At 42.4% G+C, this 18,797-nt stretch overlaps 1 long non-coding RNA gene across 1 annotated transcript in view; it reads right to left on the reverse strand.

The window, feature by feature from the left end:
- Positions 1 to 1,514: 1,514 nt before the first annotated feature.
- The window catches only part of LOC109311771, a 19,238-nt gene continuing 1,955 nt past the window's right edge, over positions 1,515 to 18,797 (reverse strand). Inside the window, exons 2-3 of the long non-coding RNA XR_002101609.1 lie at positions 2,979 to 2,981; positions 1,515 to 1,525 (exon numbers count right to left, since the gene is read on the reverse strand). This is a non-coding gene — a long non-coding RNA (uncharacterized LOC109311771). The remainder of the gene's footprint in view (positions 1,526 to 2,978; positions 2,982 to 18,797) is intronic.

Genomic DNA, 18,797 nt, shown 5'->3' on the forward strand with positions numbered 1-18,797 from the left:
TCCCCTCCCATTCTGAAGACAGTGGCAGGATCAGGGCTGAGCTGTGTCAGCCCATCCCTGGTTCCAATGTGTGCAGACATTTAAAGCACTCTGCAGCTGTGCACTCATTCTGGGGGTTGCAAAGCCATGTGCTTGAGTCACAGCTGTACAGCACTTTCAGAGGCCAGGTTGGGTGAAAATTAGCATTTCTATCTGTGCCTTAAATTGATTTAGGTTAAACCAAGGTATCAAATTTCTGTACCAGATTCCCTATCCATTCATGCTAGGTCTGCTAGAATTCTGGACACCTTTTCTTCTCCCTGTTAGCTCCCACCTTGCAGGTAGGCATACTACCATGCACCCTGCCCTTGGCTCCTATGGCCAAACACCCAGCCAGCCCCACCCCCAGGCTCTGATAGAGCTGGGTCAGCACAGTGGCTGATGATGATGGAGAAAGGGAGAAGTGGTGTTCAGCTGGGCCCTGGAGCCATGTTGGGCTCCCTGGGGCTGTTCTCACTTGCTTGGGGGAATAGGAGTCCCTGGGGTGCTGTGCAGGATCCTACCCAAGGATTCCCATGCCCCCCAGGAGCTATCCTAGTCCCAGGGAGCACATCTGGGCTGCAGGGGAGAGATGAGCATATATGCCTCCACTGCCTGGCTGCAGCTGACATGCCTGTGGCTGATAATGATGGGGAAATGAGGAAAGATGTGTTCCCCTGTGCCTGGCAGCCAATCAGGGGTGGCTGGCCATTCTGCTGTTCTTGGCTGTGCTTGGTAGTCTCCAGCAGCCCAGGGAGCCTGCTGGGAGGTGTTCAGGAGTGGTCAGGAGTGCTCCCAACTGGCCAGTGTGCTCCTTTTCTACCAAGGGCAAACATATATTGTGTTCACTCCTGAACTAACCTACTCCACTTACAAAAACCACATAAATATGATAAGTTCCACCTCAGGCTTTTTGAATATCTGTACTTCAAAAGTTGGTGAAATGTATGAAGAAAAGATTAAAGGAAGCAGTGCAGTGGAGTGAGTGGCTTGGGAAATTCCTTATACAGCAGTAACTGAAGAACAAAGATCTGGTCATCACGATCCACTTTTATACATCTGATACAGATCCAACATCAAAGGAATATTACATCATGTATATTTTAGTTGTCACATATCACAAAATAATTATGCTGAGGTGTCAAATGTTAAAAGTTAGTATTAACGGGAACAGTTTAACTGGTGATTAAAACAAAGGACTGAGACAAAAGTTCTGAGTTGTGTTTACAGCTCTGCCAGTGACTAAATATCAATGCATAACTCATGCTGTTATTCAGAATCATAGGATTGGAAGGAATTTCCTGGCTTCGCAGTCCCCTACTCTTACAAGCACCACCACATCATTTAATGCCTTTCAGAAACTGATCAAGTTCCTTCTTAAATTTAGTTTGGTTCCTTTGCTCCCCAACACCCTCCTCCCCCCTGTCCCCACCCACACACATTCTTCCTACTGGAAAGCTGTTTCAGAATTTCACTTTTCTGATAGTTTAAAACGTTCTTATGATTTCTAGCCTACATGCATTTATGGACACATTTACCTTTGGTTTTTTTTCATGCCAACACTACATAAGAATATATGAGGTGCAGACAGAAGTGATACTTTTTCACCTGATTTGGCCACAGAAAGCAGTTTATAGTATGACCAAACATAAATGCTTTGCTAAAAACAGCTTAAAAAGGGCCGATTGGGTGAAAATCTGACCCCTCATTGTGTGAGGTATCAGATAAAGATGTTACAAAATGTAGCATCTTTTGTAACTTGTGTCTGTGGAACACCCGGCCTGTTGGTGTTTTCAAAATGGGAGAGGGGAAAGGGAGCACAGGGGTTCTGGGGGTCTGGGGGTTTTTCAGTCCCCCCGCTGTTCTGAAAACAGTGAACAGTGACAGAGAGTCTGGCCTTTGTTATGGGAACCTGGCTACAGGCTGTCAACCACAGCTAGATTCCCCTCCCCCCCGAGCAAACAGTGAACTTCTGTTTGGTCTGGGATGATGTTATAACATATAACACTTGACAAAAATCATTCTGAGCTACAGCTGAGAGCTGCACTTCTGTCTACATCCAAGAATTTACTACTTCAGACCTCTAGCCCAGTATCCTGTGTTACCCAGTGGCAGAGAATTAAGTAACAATGTTAGTTAGTAACACTATTTTTATCTTGACTTTTCTTTTTCCTGATGTTTACCCCGATATATAAAAAAAATGATATTCCTTCTCAGCCTTCATTTTGCTATCTTTAACAAGCCAAGTTCCCTTAGTCTTCTCTTGTAAGATAGAATCTCCAGGTTTTCAGTCTCTTCTGATTTCAATATATCTTTATAGTTAAAATGATACAACCTCCCACCCACTGTGGACAGCATTATACTATTCAAAATGTGCTTGTATCATCACAGCTTATGCTCACAAGGGACTAAGCTATAGATTATAAGCATTTATTTCAAAATAGCAAGGTCAACTATCGGGTATATAGGTGTAACTAATTATATTACCTAATCCATATAGGCTGATATTAAAATGAGACCAACTGTGAGTAGTCTATACATAAGCAGACAAAAAATACCAGGAAATCAACATGGAAGTAGATATCAAAGTTCTTTAAGTATACATTTCTCACTTCAATCAATGATAAACATAGGGCATTCAAGTGAAACATGTTTTAGTACAGCCGAATGTAAATTTATGTATATCAGGCTCTACCTAGAGAATAGAGGAATGCATCTTAGAAGGGATAAGAGGATCATATTAAACAAGCAACTGAGCACAAGTTCCTTATGCAATGCTATGGCAAAAAGAGGACAGAGTTTTTAGGACAATTGTGAATAGGAATAATAAGATTTTGCTTCTGTACCTAGCATCAGTTGCACCAGGGGTGGGCAGTTAATTAAGCCCAGGGGCCACATAGGGAGTTCTGATAAGTTGTCATGGGTTGAGTCAGCACTCTCCCATCCCCCTGCATAACAACTCACTAAAATTGCATTTGTGGGATAGGGCAGTGGGTGGGTGTGTGGGGAATGGTGTTTTGGACTGGGATGGGTGGAAAAGGCTAGGATCATGGGGTGGGGTCATGGGGTAATGACAGTGCAGGGCTATGGCCTCAGGCACAGCTGAAATTCACTGCTTGCATTCCCCCGCAATGTCTATGACTTTCATGGGCAGGAGCTTGCAGGGATTGGATTGTTGCTCTGCCTTAGCCCTGGCCCTGGCTCCAGCCCCAGCCTCAGCCCCAGCCCCAGGCCTGGTGGCAGATCTCTGCCCAGCTACATGCCCTACACATGCAGCTCTTGGCTGGTCTTCATGTTGATCCTGGGCTCATGAGGTGAACACAGCATGGGGCTGAGGAAAAGCTGTGGTTCTGTGGGCAGGGACATGTGGGACTAGGGCCCAGGGCAGAGCAACAATCTGCTTCTTGCATGCCCCTGCCCTGGGAGGAGGGTGTGTGTGTGTGGTGGGAGGCTGCCTGGGTGCTAGGTCCTGGGGCTGGGGGTGAAGGGAGGGGACAGGGCATGTGCAGGTGCCTGCTCAGGTCAGTCTGTGCCATGCTTCTGCCCACACCCACTAGGCTGGCCTTGGCCAGTTCACTCAGCTTACTGGTGAGGCTGCTCCTAGGGAACAAGCAGGAGGAAGAGACACTGCGAGTGGCAAGGGGAGCTGAGCAGTACCCGGAAGCAGCCAAATCGAAAGCAGGGCATGCTGGCTGCCCCTGAAGAGCCCCAAATAGGCCCAAGCTGGCATGCACTGGCTGCCTCAGGCACAGTTCAAGCCTATTCGGAGCTCTGCAGGGGCAGCCATGGGCTGGATCCAATGGTTGGCTGGCACCCCTCACAGGCCAGATCTAATCAATTTGCTGGCCAGATCCAGCCCATGGGCCATATTTTGCTCTTCTTTGAGTTAGACCAATACTAGACTGGCAAACCCTGTTTCTACATTAAATCAAGAAAAAAAATGAAAATATTCATTACCTCTGTATCATGTAGTGTGCAAGATGGAGCAGAATTCTATTAATACACCTAATGCACTTAATAAACCATCAAACTACAGCTTGAGAATAACTCTGGTACTTGATTATTGTGTAGGAGTAATTTTATTATCTCTCTCGAAGTATAACAGCCCCCTTATAGGAACCAGATTTCTCTGGGTGTCTAGAGGGTAATCCTATTCTTATAATGGAGGCATTTCTGTGCCTTGAGGAGGTAATAGAATCACTCCTACAATTTAGTCAGATAACTGAGGGTTAGTGTCAAGCTACAATTTGGTCATCCAGTATGTGAAGTAGAATTCCACCCTTTGTTCTTAGAAACCATGAAACCCACAAGAAGAAGAGCCGCACTATATTTATTCCTAAGCAAGATTTGTCCAGAGAGGCAACTGTTGCAGAGCCATTCTGTAATAGTGACCACAAAGTAATAAGATTTGACATGTCTGTAGAAGGGAAGTGGTGGGGGGCAACGACAAAGAAGTCTACAACTAATAGCATTTACTAAACACATCTGATGTTAGAAATTAAAAGGTGCTAGAAAAGAAGGTTAAAAAACTTTCAGGATGGACAAATTTAAATGCATTTTGAACAGCCAGAAAAAAAATATTATAAACAGGATTAAAAAAGTCAGTGTGGTTAAATGGTAAAGAGGTTATTAAATGCAACAGGTAATAGTCACTGTGGAAATCAGGTGCAAATTAGGTAAACAGAACAAAGAATAAATTGACAAGTTAGATGTAAAACTATAATAAGCAAACCAAAAAGAGTTTGTGGTCAACTTAGTAGAGATATAAAATATAAAAATATTATGGAAGCATTGGGGTCTTTGGAGTATTATGGGAGCACTAGAGTAAAAGAAGCAGTCAAGGAGAATAAGCTAAATGAGTTCTTTGCATTGGTCTTCACCAAGGGAGATTCCCATAATAGAGTCACTCCTGCTAGGGGACAAAGCAGCAAAGCTGACATAGTAGGGTTAAAGTATTGTTGTGGCTGTGATGGTCCTAGAAATATGCAAGAAACAAGGTAGCTTCCTTTTGATGTTTTAGTTTGTTTCTTTGTTTGTTTGCAGTTTTGGACCAATTCCATAGTTGGGTGAGATGTTAGACAAGCACAAAGGATCATTCTTCAGATATGGACTCAAATTAAGGTGTCATTTGGAAAGGTTAGAGAGGAACCTGATAAACTAAACAGGGGCAAATCATCAGGACCAGATGGTATTCATGAAGGAACCCAGACTCAGAATTGAAAACCTGCTGACCTTATATGTAACCTAGTGCTAAAACAGCCTCTGTATCCAAGGACTGAATGTAATACCAGTTTTTAAAGGACTCTACAGCCACTCTAAGGAATGACAGACCAGTGAACCTGATTTGCTAACCAACTGGTAGAAGCTATAACAAAAAATAGGATTGCCTATCACATGGATGAACAGGAATTCGTGAGGAAGACCCACCAAGGCTTTTTAAAAGGGCACTTAGTAATCCACTACTCCAGTTTTGAGGGGACAAACATAAGCATATTGTTAGGGTGTATTCAGCTGACATAGCATGTCCAGACTTTTGAAAAAAAAAGTGACAAGATCCCGCACTACCAAATATTAATTAAATTTTGCTATTATTCCATTAGAGACAAGATCTACTTGTGGGTCTGTAAACGCTATGAAAATACAATAACTGGAGGAAAAAATTGGGGAAAAGAACAGTTGGAGGTAACTGATGGGAAACTAAGGTTGTAAGAAGGGTATTTATGATGGAGAAAAAAATTACTTGGTAGATAGGTACAAATTTTACTTGGTAGATAGGTTCAGGGGTAAAAATAAGCTGAAGGGGAAAAAAACAGATTTTACCTAAAATATTTTTAATTTGTACGTAAAGTGTACCTTTCTAAGGTAAAGATCTCATTCATGTTCTATTTTAGATAGTGAATAATAGATTGAAAAAAAGAAAAAGGGCAGAAGGTCAGAAACAGACAAAGGGATCCAGGGGGTTGCAGTTCTGGGAACGAGTGCAGAAGCGTAAAGTAATATTAAAGAATGTCTAAAATTATATCTGAGCAACTTTGTGTACACCTTAAATGGTGTAAAAAATATTTTAACTTATTAGATAGATGAGAATATTTGGATTCGAATAACATTTTTTGAAAATTAATATAAGTGAAGGCTTTATGAAATTAATAATTTAAAAATAGTATATTTTTGCACTGACCAACACAAGTGGGTTAAAGACCTTCCAGAAAGCAATTAAATGGTACTTGGAGAATCTGTGAATAAGAAGGCTTGAAAGTATCTCTCATCTTTGAACATTCTTATATTCTGTTTTTCTTAGCAAATAATCTTTCTTAGAAAAGGAATTGTATAGGATACAGAGGCAAAGAACTGTAAAAGTTCTTGGTATTTGATCACAGTAAAATATCACATCAAAGATACAAAGGAGAAATTTGTTTCACTGTACCAAGTTTATATTTGAAAAGGGGAAAGGACATGATTAAAGTAAAAAAGCAGTGTGGCAGGTAAAGTACAGCAACTTATAAAAAGGTCATGCTCCTCTCCCCCTTGAAATATTAGAGCCTATTTGTCAGACAGGTTACTTTCAACTGTAGCTCATATATTAAGATATTAATATTTCAACAAGTGTGCATTAAAATGTCTCCTAATGAGCCTTGTGGCTGTACAATAATGTGATACTCTAGAATCAAGTCAGTTTCTATATGAATTATTGCTGTGTATTGCCACAATATCCTCAAAGGAAGAATATCAAATGATTAAAAAATGAAATCTCAGAGAACTGTGTTAACAACAGTTTGCATAAATTGGAATTAGACTGCTTACCAAAAGTAAAACAGGATATATTTCAAATCACTATAAATGGAGCTATATTCAATTTTCATGATTCATATATGAAATCAATGTGATTTAAATATTAAATCACACTGTAGAATACTTATTTCTATACCTGGGAAATAAAACTCTGAAATATAATCTACCTACCTACCTACCTACCTACCTATCTATCTAACACATTTCTTTTTTCATATCAGCATGGTATTTGAACAGATACAGATTTCAATGTTTTTATCCTAATGACAGGAAGGAAGGAAACTACTATTAATTTTACAAATGAAAAATTAAGCACAGAGGGATAAGTGACTCACCCAGTCTCACACAAAGATCCCTTGGTAAACTGGGGACCCAAATGCTGGTCTTCCAAGTTCTTGGTTATTGGACCATCCTTATTCTGTCTACAATGTATAATGAAGTTAATATTTATTACAAACATTAATTTACAGATCTATTTGGAATAGAATGCAAGAATCCAGTCTCATGCAATGAACACATGATATCTGTCATCTTCACCTATTGTAATCTAATATATTGTAACTAAAGATCTAGAGCGATTTGGAAATAACTACTAATGGTTTCTACTGAAGGGAGGATGCTTGAGGCATTTAGGGCGGATTTTTATTTCTCTTTGTGCTTTCAAATGACAGCTTTCTGGCTTTATAAGTGGTGATTTTGGAACTTACACATAGGTGGCAATTCAATTAACCATGTACTGTGGACATACAGGTGTGCATGCATAGATCGAATATTTATTTATAGTTGGTACATGAGGGTTAGGCAGGTACTCAGCTATGTAAGCATTTCAATTTTGGACACAAAAATACATCCAAGTCACAAAGGGCGCCTATATATGAGCACAGAGGCTGCTGTGACACACTGGAATTCCAGCCCGTTGGAGATGATATAGTTTCATAGTAGATAGGGTCGGAAGGAAACTGAGCAGATCATCAAGTCCAACCCCCAGCCATGGGCAGGAGTCAAATGACCCTGGCTAGGTGGTTATCTAGTGTCCTTTTGAACCCCTTCCTGCCCCCAGGTAGAAGCGAACACAACTTCCCTTGGAAATTGGTTACAGAACCTAGCTGCCCTGACAGTGAAGTAGTGCCTCCTGATATCTAGCTTGCATCTAATCTCAGTCAATTTATGGCCATTATTCTTCATTACTCCCGGTAGTGCTCGGGGGAACAGGGACTCTCCCATAGCCTGCTGGTTCCCCTTGAGCAGCTTGTAGACGGCCACCAGATCCCCTCTCAGCCTTCTCTTGTGTAGGCTGAACAGGTTCAGGTCCTGTAGCCTCTGCTTGTAGGGCCTGCCTTGCTGCCCCTGATCATGCGAGTGGCCTTCCCCTGGAACCTCTCAATGCTGTTCACATCCCTACTGAAGTGCAGTGCCCAGAACTGGATGCAGTACTCCAACTGAGGCCTGACCAGTGTCGCATAGAGGGGGAGGATCACCTCCTTGGACCTGGTCGTGATGCATCTGTGGATGCATAACAAGGTACAGTTAACCTTCCTGACCTCGTCACCACATTGGCAGGACATGTTCATATTGGAATCAATAATGACTCCAAGATCCTTTTCTGCCTCCGTGTTGACTAGAACGGAGATCCCCAGCCTGTAGGTGTGCTGCTGATTCTTCCTCCCCAGGTGCAGCACCTTGCACTTGTCAGTTTTGAATCCCATCCTGTTCCCATCTGCCCACTCCTGTAATTTGTCTAGATCGTGTTGTAGCCTGTCCCTCTCCTCCAGCGTGCCCACTTCTCCCCACATCTTAGTATCATCCACAAATTTGAACAAGGTGCTTTTCACCCCCTCATCCAAGTTGCTGATGTTGAACAGGTGGCTTTCTCTTCTGTCCTACCAGTGAGTGGACGTGGAAGATGGCATGCGACGTGCATCACGAGACATCATTCACTTCGGGAATGGTGTCTCGAGGTGGGCTTTTGTTTTCTCAACAATGACCCACACATCACGACAAGAGACATTCTTGGATGAGATAGGCTTCACCTTTCCCCTAAAGGTAAGCGTGTGTTTTCTTCTAGGTTGGTGGATCTCCTCCGGTGGGCTTTAAACTAGGCTTATTGGGGGAAGGGGAAGATGAGGGCAGAGGAAGCCTTGGACTGCCAAACCAAGCAACACCCACAAGTACAGCCCAGCCTAGACCAATGAGTGGAACATATATGCAGGTAAGCAACAGGGGCCAGGACAATGCTAAGATTAGGGGGGTCAGTGCACACATCCTCAGGAGGCCTCAAATGCCTCTACAGAAATGCTCATAGTATGGGAAACAAGCAGGAGGAACTTACCCTCCTGCTAGCTGATACCAACCCAGACATAGGGGGGCTCACTGAAACGTGGTGAGACCCAACACATGACTGGGTGGTGAATATCAATGGCTATAGGTTGTACAAGAGGAATAGGACAGGGAGGAAATGTGGGGGCGTGGCGCTCTACATTAAGGAGGAATACACATCCTCGTCAATTAGCAAAGAATCAGAGGAGGGGCACTCTGAAGTGCTCTGGGTTAGAATATAAGGCAAGGGGAAAGAGACTTAACAGTGGGGGTCTACTAGAGACCACACAACTAAGGGGAAGAGCTAGACCAGGAATTCTTAAGTCAGCTCATGGAGGTAGTTAGTTAGGTCAAAGGATGTGGTTATCATGGGTGACCTGAACTTTCCAGACATCTACTGGGAAGAAGAATCAGCCAGGTCTGACCACTCAGGTAGTTTCCTAGCCAGAATGCAAGACATCCATCTAATCCAGGAGGTACACAGCTCCACCAGGGAAGATGCCTTGTTGGACCTGATGCTGGCCACCATTGACGACCTGATGCTCTCATCAGGGCATCAGGGCTGCAGGTGCTCGATCATCACCCGGTGGAATTCACCATCCAGTGCAAGGTGGCAAAGGCCTACAGTTCAGGAAGGCCAGCCATTCCTTTTCTATGTGACACTGGTAAGGCCACAGTTGGAGTACTGCATCCAGTTCTGGGCACTGTACTTCAAGAGGAATGTGGGCAACATAGAAAGGGTCCAGAGGCAACAGGAAGAGACAGTTTCAATAGGAGTAAATACCAGCTCATCTATGCTGGTTAGAGCAATGTTAGAAAGAAGAGGGAAGAGCCTTCACTTGGAAAGCACATCTTAGAATGCTGCTTTCTCAGAAATGCCACTCAGCTGCTGGAGCTAAAATATGGCATGGCCTTTCTTAGGTATAGGAGTATGTGCTTAGCCTATTGACAATGCTCATGCATCTATAGTGCACAGAGAAAGCCAAAAACAGCTAGAAAGCTGCTTCTTAAGCCACAAAGGAAAATAAAAGTATCACAATTTGTTTATCATAATTTTAATATCCAATTGTATAATTAATACCAGATAAAACCATATAAATGTTATAGGATCTGACTGAAACTATTAGAAGGTCAGAGTTTGAAAATAAGTGTTCCTTATCTCATTTGTAAAAGAAAAAATTTTAACAACCAATTAATGTTTTGAGACTGATTATTCACTTCTCAAATATTGTGTTGATGGATTTCACACAACAGGCCAGATGCTACTATAGGAAGCAAAGCAATGGCACCCTCTATATATGCAGGTAAAGCTGAAGTGGGATCTAATGCATGATCTACACAATTGTACCTCCTGCCATGCCACATGAGCCTGCCCAATTCCAGGCTCCCCCTGCACCAGCAAGCTCCTCTGGCTGGGAGCCCCCGACAGCTGAAGGGCTTCCAGCTGAGGGGATACCCCAAGCAACCCTGTGTTTGGGATAGCAGTTACCATGATCTCCCAGGACCAGGGTCGGATGAAACTACTGGGACTAGGAGATTGCAGCAGAAGCAGTTGCGGGACTCATAGCTCCAGCTGAGCAAAGTGCACCCCTGCAACTGGGAGCCCCATTAGCTGATAGGGTTCTTAGCCACAAAAGAGACCCTGTTACACATGAAAATTAAACCTTGATGGCAACCAATGATAAAATTAGTATACCTTTTCAAGGTCTAACTTTACAGCTGGTTGGAACTTTTTATAATGTGCTTATTACTTTGCACTATGACTGCAAAATTTTGATGGACATTTCTGTTACAGTGACTATATCTGGATCTTGGGAAGAACTGGATTTGCAGCTGAATAAAGGCATGACCTGTGACTTAGAAAGCTGCTGACCACAAGGCAGAATGATCTATTAAAAGTATATTGCAAGATGCTTAGGCAAGCAGATTTTGCTAATGAATGTTTATGCTAAGCCAGCCATTTGCTTATGCTAAGTAACCATCTTAACTGTGTCAACCATTTTCAAGTAAGTCTGTGTGAGTCTGTGCACTGTGAATGAGGTGTGTGCTTTAGGAATGTGGAAGATGGTACAAAATGGGACTAAAAAACAGATTGGAATATGAAAAACAACACATAATTGGTAACAGAATCCAAGATGAACATATGAAAAATGTGAATGGTGATTGGTGAAGAAACTTCCAGGTTTTAATCAAAGTCTTCTCATTGACCGAAGAAATTAGTTTATGGCCTTGGACATGCACTCATAGCAAAAAGGCATGTAAATGAGTAAAATGCAAAGGCAATATCATGCTAATGAAGCAAACATTAAACAGAGGTGGAACTTGAGACGGGAGGAGAAATGGGTGGAACAGAAGGAGGAACAGAGGTGGAATAAATGTTAATAAGCATGAGCCGAAATGTATAAATGTTGAAAGAACTATTGTTTGCTGCTGGTCCCTGTGTTCACAGGCTGTGTGTCTGTGATGGGGCTTGCCCAAAGCTGTCTCCATTTTGCTGTTGCAAGCAATGTGTGCAAGTAGCGTTTACTCCCTGCTTGCTCTAGCTAATGAGTAACAGGATCCATGAGTGATTGGATCATCATCTCCCTAGTCATTGGGCGCTGCATGGAGTCAGGATATAACCGTTTCATTTCAAGGTGTTTCAATATGTTTTGAGCTTGAAACAATGGAATAGAAATGAAACACAGGGCTTCAAAACAGCTTCAAAACAAAAGGAAGGCACTTGAAAGGTTTACAAATTTAGAAGACTTTCAAATTTTGAAGCTGGACTTGCAGGGAAATACAAACCAAGGAGAGGAAGAGGGAAGAGTGGGGAAGGACTGCTCTGGTATTGGGCATGTGTAGCTGGCCAGTGACTGTGATCCTTCCCTGAGGTCCCTTCCGATCCCAGTGCTTTTAGGGAGGGACAGAGAAGGAGCATTAAACCTTTGTTTGAAATAAGCTTTGTCAGCTGTGCCTTTGTCAGCTGACTGAGCGGTGTCCTCCAGCATCATGAAGACCATCAGGGAGGTCCTACTTCCTACTTGCTAGCCTGTTCCTAGCAAGTGGGATCCAATCCTTTCCAAAACAACCTAACACCCTTTCCTAATCCATTCCTTTCAATGTATTTCTCCCCAAAAATCTTCTTTTTGTTTTTGTTCTTCTCTCCACATAAAAAAAATCTGTGTTTTCCCTAACAGTCAGCAATGACTGTGCAGGAAAGCACAACATATATTACAGAACACGTATTTTTATATTATGTAAATACAGAAATTACATTGGCATACATACATTACATTACTGGCTTTCTTGCCTGCATTGCATGTCAGCCTCTGGCTTTTTTATTATTCCTTCCATCCAGGAAGAGAGTGCGCGCGCACGCACACACACAAACACACACACACACACACAGGCCAACTGCAAGTGCTTCCTCAGCCTGAGAAAGGGTTTTAAACCCCAAGGCTTGCTAAGATATATTTCTCCAACTATTCAGTTGGAGTACTGAAAGATATCAGATTGACCCAAAGAACCTTGTCTGCCAGTGCCATGTCCTTAGACCAACACAGCTACAATCTACAGCCCCAGCACCTGTCCATGGTCAGCTGACTGGAAGGAGGCAGGGCCCTGGGCACATTTAAGCCCCAGGGCTGGGACTGGCAGGGAGAGTTATCTGGCAGCTGCTGGAGAAGAAGCTCCTACAGGAAAGACAGAAAGGTTCTGTGGCAGTTTGGCTGCCTGAGATGATAGTGCTACTGCACTGCTTACCTGTTGCTATTTAAAGTGGTGGACTGGACTGAGGCTGTAGGGAAGCAGGAGATCTTACTGGGGCACACTACAGTGTTGTGTAGAGGCCCCAGTACTAGTGAGGGTGCAGCAACAGGGGCATAGATAGCCCAGCAATAATAGAAGGTAGAGTGAGACCGAGACCTCATTACAGGGACAATATTGATATACTATCCACAAGGCATTGGGTGTGGTAAGGGCTGACTGGAGTCATGCATCTAGCCCATACAGCTTAAGGTGTCCCCTTGAGGCACTTACTTAGAGTGGGTCCCAGCAAGAGGTCTAAGAACCTACGGGTTTTAGTGGTGTCCATTAGGACTGTGAATGAGCTGAAGCTTGAGAACAGCCCCCCTATCTATTATCTTTTCCAACAAGGTGTGGCAGCAGGTAAGAAGAGAAGGTGCCCACAGGGCGGAGCTGGCACGGTCGCAGGGCCTTAGGTGTATCACAGCTATCTCTAGGGACCCTACTACATGACAAAGTGCAGTTTCCCAGAAACCCCTTCACCTATCCCCTTGAAAGCTGACAGGATTTATGGCCTCAGAAGGGGATACCAACCCTATTGTTTCCATCCAAATTAGGCAAGAATTGATGAAGTTATAGACATTTTCATGATTTTCCATTATAGCCTATAGGCAAAACACTGAAATGCATCAAAACAGTGAAACAGTTTCAATGAAATGAAATGAAGCAGTGCTTTGAAACAACAAAATTAAACACTGTCCTTTTGAAATGGCAAATCTGAAATTGAAATGAAATACTGCCGTTTTGTACAGCCCTACTTTGCACGCGTAGCTGGTCTCAAGGTAATTGTACAATTAGCCATTTAATTGCATGATACCTGTAACATCTAGAGGGGGCCAATAATATCAAATGTAATGAAATTCACTATAATTCAAAAGGTTCACTGTGTATCATAAAAGTTATATTATGTTTGTTTTACTAATATGGCATGTGCAATCTTGTGGACAAGCCAATGTTACGCTGTATTCATTTATGTTGCTTTTACCTCTGTATGGATTATGTTACTTTGGCTATATATATCTTTATTATTTTGTACATTGTTTAGCAAATGGAATGAGAAATACTTGCTTAAGGGAAAGGGGGTTGGCAAGACTACTAAATATCTCTTGCCGTTGTGTTACCAGGGCAAGGACAATTGCCACTCCCCACCATAGGCAGAAAGGGCTACTGTTGCAATGGGCACCCAAGGTATTATCTGCCTGTAATAGGATAATCAGCTCCACAATAACTAAGGCATCTCAGAGCAATAACCCATTAATCTAGGAATTCCAGCTGCCCCTAGTAGGAAGGAAATTACTAGAGGATTGTAAAACTCATGTGGAATTAGAACAATGATTCTTGAAATTATTGTAGTCTTGGAGTGAGTCTAGGCCCCCAACAATCAGGACTGACAGTATCAGCAGGACCTCTGGAAACACTAACAGGACTCTCAAAGGCCCTGGGTGACTGACTCCAAGATGAGAGGATGAGAAACTTAAAAAGTGCTAAAAGATGTGAAAACACAAAATAGCGCTTTCCTGGAAGCAGAAGTGCTTTAGTTTGACCCAGCTACCCAGCTTCTATAAGATCAGGTGCTTCAGTGGGCTTATTAGCAATTTTATCTAACAGCTGATTGAATCAGCTGTTAGATAAAGTGCCAAAAAGCCCTGCTGAAGTGCCTGATCTATACAAACATCAGGTGAGCTGGGTCAACTAATGTGAAGCCTCTTCTGGGCATGCATTGTCCTTGGCATGGGAGCATCGTGAGCTTAAAGTAAAGCACTGGTTTGGGGTTTTTTTATGTCTCTAAGCAACCAACTTATCCTGTTTTCCCCTAAACTTATGGTCATTTTTTCTTGTATATTTTCGTTCCTCCTTTATAATAAAGTGTTTTGTTCTTTTGTCTCCTCCCTGATTGCCTGTGATAACAAGTGATCTCATGGTAAGTGATATTCCAGTCTAACCTATTCTACAGGAAGTGGGACTTAAAATTCCTTTTACAATCCAACTTAAATCCACCTGGAGCTAACAGAGATTCCATTGTTGAAGCTATGAGTACCAATGTAAGAACAGTGAAGCTGAAGCCTGTAAGGATGAGGAGTTATCCAAGGGCAAACCTTGGTTGGTCTGTTCCTTGAGACAAGTCACAGGCCAGGGGGAGACACTCGTGGCTCCAATGGTACCCTGTGGACAGCTTTGTGACATCAAGTTTGCATATTTAAAACATCTTTAAATCAGATATGCTGAGCATACCCTTAATTTAAAGTCTTATATTTATAGTGTATTGTATATTTCGGTCTTCTATTTATACAGTGCACAAAAGCACAAGTACTTTCAACATCATAAAGTTAATCTTTCATTAAGAACATTAATGTTAATATAATTAACATTACTGCATTAATAATCTTTCATTAAGATCATTAATGTTAATATAATTAACCTTGTTGCATTAATAATTCATTTACAAATGTATTAGAAAGTAAGTAAGAAAAGGGAAAGTTCATGTCCAAAAGATGGATGTCCAGGTACAATATTTTTTATTAAAACCTTTGGAATGTATGCAATAATACATCTTTGGGGAAACTAAGCCATGTAATAGCCCCTTAGATGGAAGTGACTGAGACATCATCTCAATTAATATTAACATCTTGGGTCAATAGTATATGGTCTCCACAGTAGAAGGAATCAATTACAATTACCCAACAAGTATCTAATAATGTCTGTATTCCTGTGTGAGTTGAAAAGATTACTTTATATTAATGATATGTAATCATATAGATCAACAATTAGTTTTAAATATTGTAGCCTATACTTGTATGCATGTAATGAATCTGTATATTAACACAAAGCATCTGCTGTAATATGTCAGTAAAAGAAAAACCATTAATGCAAACTGCTTGCAATGCAATAAAAGTAAGACACTGTATCCATAATTATGCATAAACATATCAATAGAAGTATTTGAAGAGACACAGTACAGTATACATATATCACAGATTAGAAAGCTTCTTCAAATAGATTTTATAATCTCAGAGAATTCCAAATGTATTTGACTGCTGCTTCATTTTATTTCCTTATTTCACTCCAAGTGTCCATTCTTTACAAAGTTCCCATTCTTAGATCTCTTGAAGCTTTAATAGACTCTTGAAATTTGTAATCCATACACAATACATAAGGGAATGGTAGGGAGGATGAGTTAAAAATAGCTCCCATAAATTCAAATCCCTTCTAGAAAATCAAACTTACAGAGGAGGAACTGCACAGTCACCAATGGAGCTGAAATCTGCAAAATCAGTAATGGGGGACTTTACTTGTGCTCCAGGGTGGGTGGGGGTGGAGCACTTTAATTAGTGGGGCTCTCAGAAGCCATGCACATTAAAGCCTGTGAAGCTTCTTGTGTATTCAGTATCCTGCCCTTCATTTGACAAGCTTCAGTTAAAGCAACCCCACTGCCATTTTGAAGTGTAGGGGCACTGAATACACATGTTGCTGAAGTGGCTGGAGCAATGTGTTTAGAACAGGCATTGGGCACGTGTACAAGTGCCCAATAAAACCAATTTCTGATTTTTTGTCCAGCTGCCACTATCAACAGGACTGATGAATCAAAGCCCCCAAAAGCAGCGGCTAGCTGCAGGATGATATTTCCAAAATAAAAAGTAACCTTGTTCTGTATTATCTACTACACTCTAAATGAATATACTCAACAAATTGACAAATATATATGCATCCCTGCCCATGTCCACTACCCATTCAATTCCAATTGTAATATCCATCCTTGGAAGAGCTAATGAACATATGATGGCTTCTTGGAGAGAATTCTATTTCACTTAGTAGAGTGCCAATGCACAGCTAAAGCCTAACTTTGAGGTACCTAAATAAAGTACAAGGATGATTCTATTACTACCTCTAAGCATGTAAAATATCACCATTAGAGGTATAGAGGATGTTTGTGTACTACCAAAGGATGATATTATTCCTAAAGAAGGGGAGTTTGCAGATGAGCCTACAAGCATTCCCTTTCACTCCCCTTGCTAATAAGGGCATACCCACTTCTCCTGGACACTTAGGGCATGTCCACACATGCAAGCATGTGCACTTGCAGCAGCTCAAATACATGTGGTGTAAATTTGAGTCGGGACTTTTTGTCTCAGCACACATGCTCGAACATGCACTTTATTGTGCAGACCCGGATGAGGCATCTTCACCTCTGGGCCAACTGCCAGTGGGCTGTGGTTACAGAGTTGGCCTCTGTGTGGCACTACTGCCATGGGTTCCCCCTGCCCAGCCATCTGGGAAGCTATCGCCCAGAAGATGTTCCCAGTGTGGTGGTCTGCTTTGAACCGTTCAAAGCATGTCCTCCTGGCCCCATTCGGCCAGGAGGTCAGCCACAGCCAGCTGGGTCCAAGGTGCCAGCTCTGAGCAAGCAGGGTCCTGCCACTAGCCTCCCTAGCAGGAATTCTGGTGTTCTGTATTGGAAAACTGAAAAATCCCTGATAAAAAAAAATCCCAAAGTCACTCTGTAAAATATCCCAAAAATCCATGTTCCACCATAATTAAAGCAAAAGACCTCTACAGAGAGAGAGAGAGAGAGATCAATTGGACAATGTTTTATTGATATATCTACAGTGTTAAAGCAATTTGGAAAACCACCAGTGCCTCTTTCATAATAATAAAGTGAACTCTAAATTTATGTTTCATGAATTCATGAATACGTTAATATATATTTTTTCACCCCCCACAGGGGATGCAGCCCCCCCACAGGAGCTACAGCCCCCCAACAGGGGCCACGGATCCCCGACAGAGCATTTCTATGGAGGACCCAGCCTCTGGTTGCCCGCATTTTTCTGTCCATTTTTTTTGACCCCTGGATATTCAGGGGTTTAATTTGCCCCTGTGCTATAAATCTGCAGTGTGGGGAACATTTTCTTGTTGCTGCATGTGTCTCTTGTAGCCTCTCAAAGGGGTTTGAGATGCTGCAAGAAGCAGGTGTGGGCTCATCTGGATGTTCCCTAAGATTCCAGGGAGGAATTATTCAACTACAAGCTGAGTAACTCTGGTATGAATATCAGATACACTTTTGGAAATCTCAGAGTTCACTAGAGGGTTCTAGTGGTATGTTCTGTAGCCCAATGACTGCCTTAGCCCACATTTTGTATAAGATTAATGAAGCCAACTGAGGCTTTTTGGACATCTGGATAGAGAAAGACCAGTGCCTTTGAGATCACTGTGCACCACTGGAGGCTGAGCACCTTGAGAACAACACCTGTCAGGGCATTCTTATTAGAAATGCCTAGCAAGTCACTATCAGCAGTACCAGGATACAGAGCAGGAAGTGGGCATGAATCAATAAGGATTAAGCAAGGCATGAAATATATTGTATTATCTTTATGGAGTACTTGTTTGTGTCTTTCTGTCCTGTGGTGGTAAAGATAGAGGAAAGGAGTTTTAGCTGGGTCTTCACAGCCTGCAATGACTAGTGAGAGACATTCTTGTAAACAATAGTAGGCATAGGCAGATTAACACAGGGGCCAGTGGGGCCCAGGCCCATGGTCCCCTACCCCTGGATGCCTGGGTTCCTTTGGGAAATGACAGGTTTCCCCTTGCAGATGGGCTGTATTCCAGCCTGTAAGGGGTCCTGCTTGGAGCTGCTGAGAGATGCAGGGTTGGCACCAGCCTTTTCCTCTTGGTGCAGATGAGCTAAGGATGGGCTTGTTTGTTTGTTTTATTTTTTTGTTTGTATTTCATAGATTTCATAGATTTCATAGACATTAGGGCTAGAAGGGACCTCGGAAAATCATCGAGTCCAGCCCCCCCGCCCAAAGGGCAGGAAGTCAGTTGGGGTCATAGGATCCCAGCAAGATAAGCATCCAATTTGCTCTTGAAGGTGTTCAGTGTAGGTGCTTGAACCA

This window comes from Crocodylus porosus, unplaced genomic scaffold (genome assembly GCF_001723895.1).
Source record: "Crocodylus porosus isolate Cpor-Errol unplaced genomic scaffold, CroPor_comp1, whole genome shotgun sequence".
NCBI classification, from domain to species: domain Eukaryota; kingdom Metazoa; phylum Chordata; order Crocodylia; family Crocodylidae; genus Crocodylus; species Crocodylus porosus.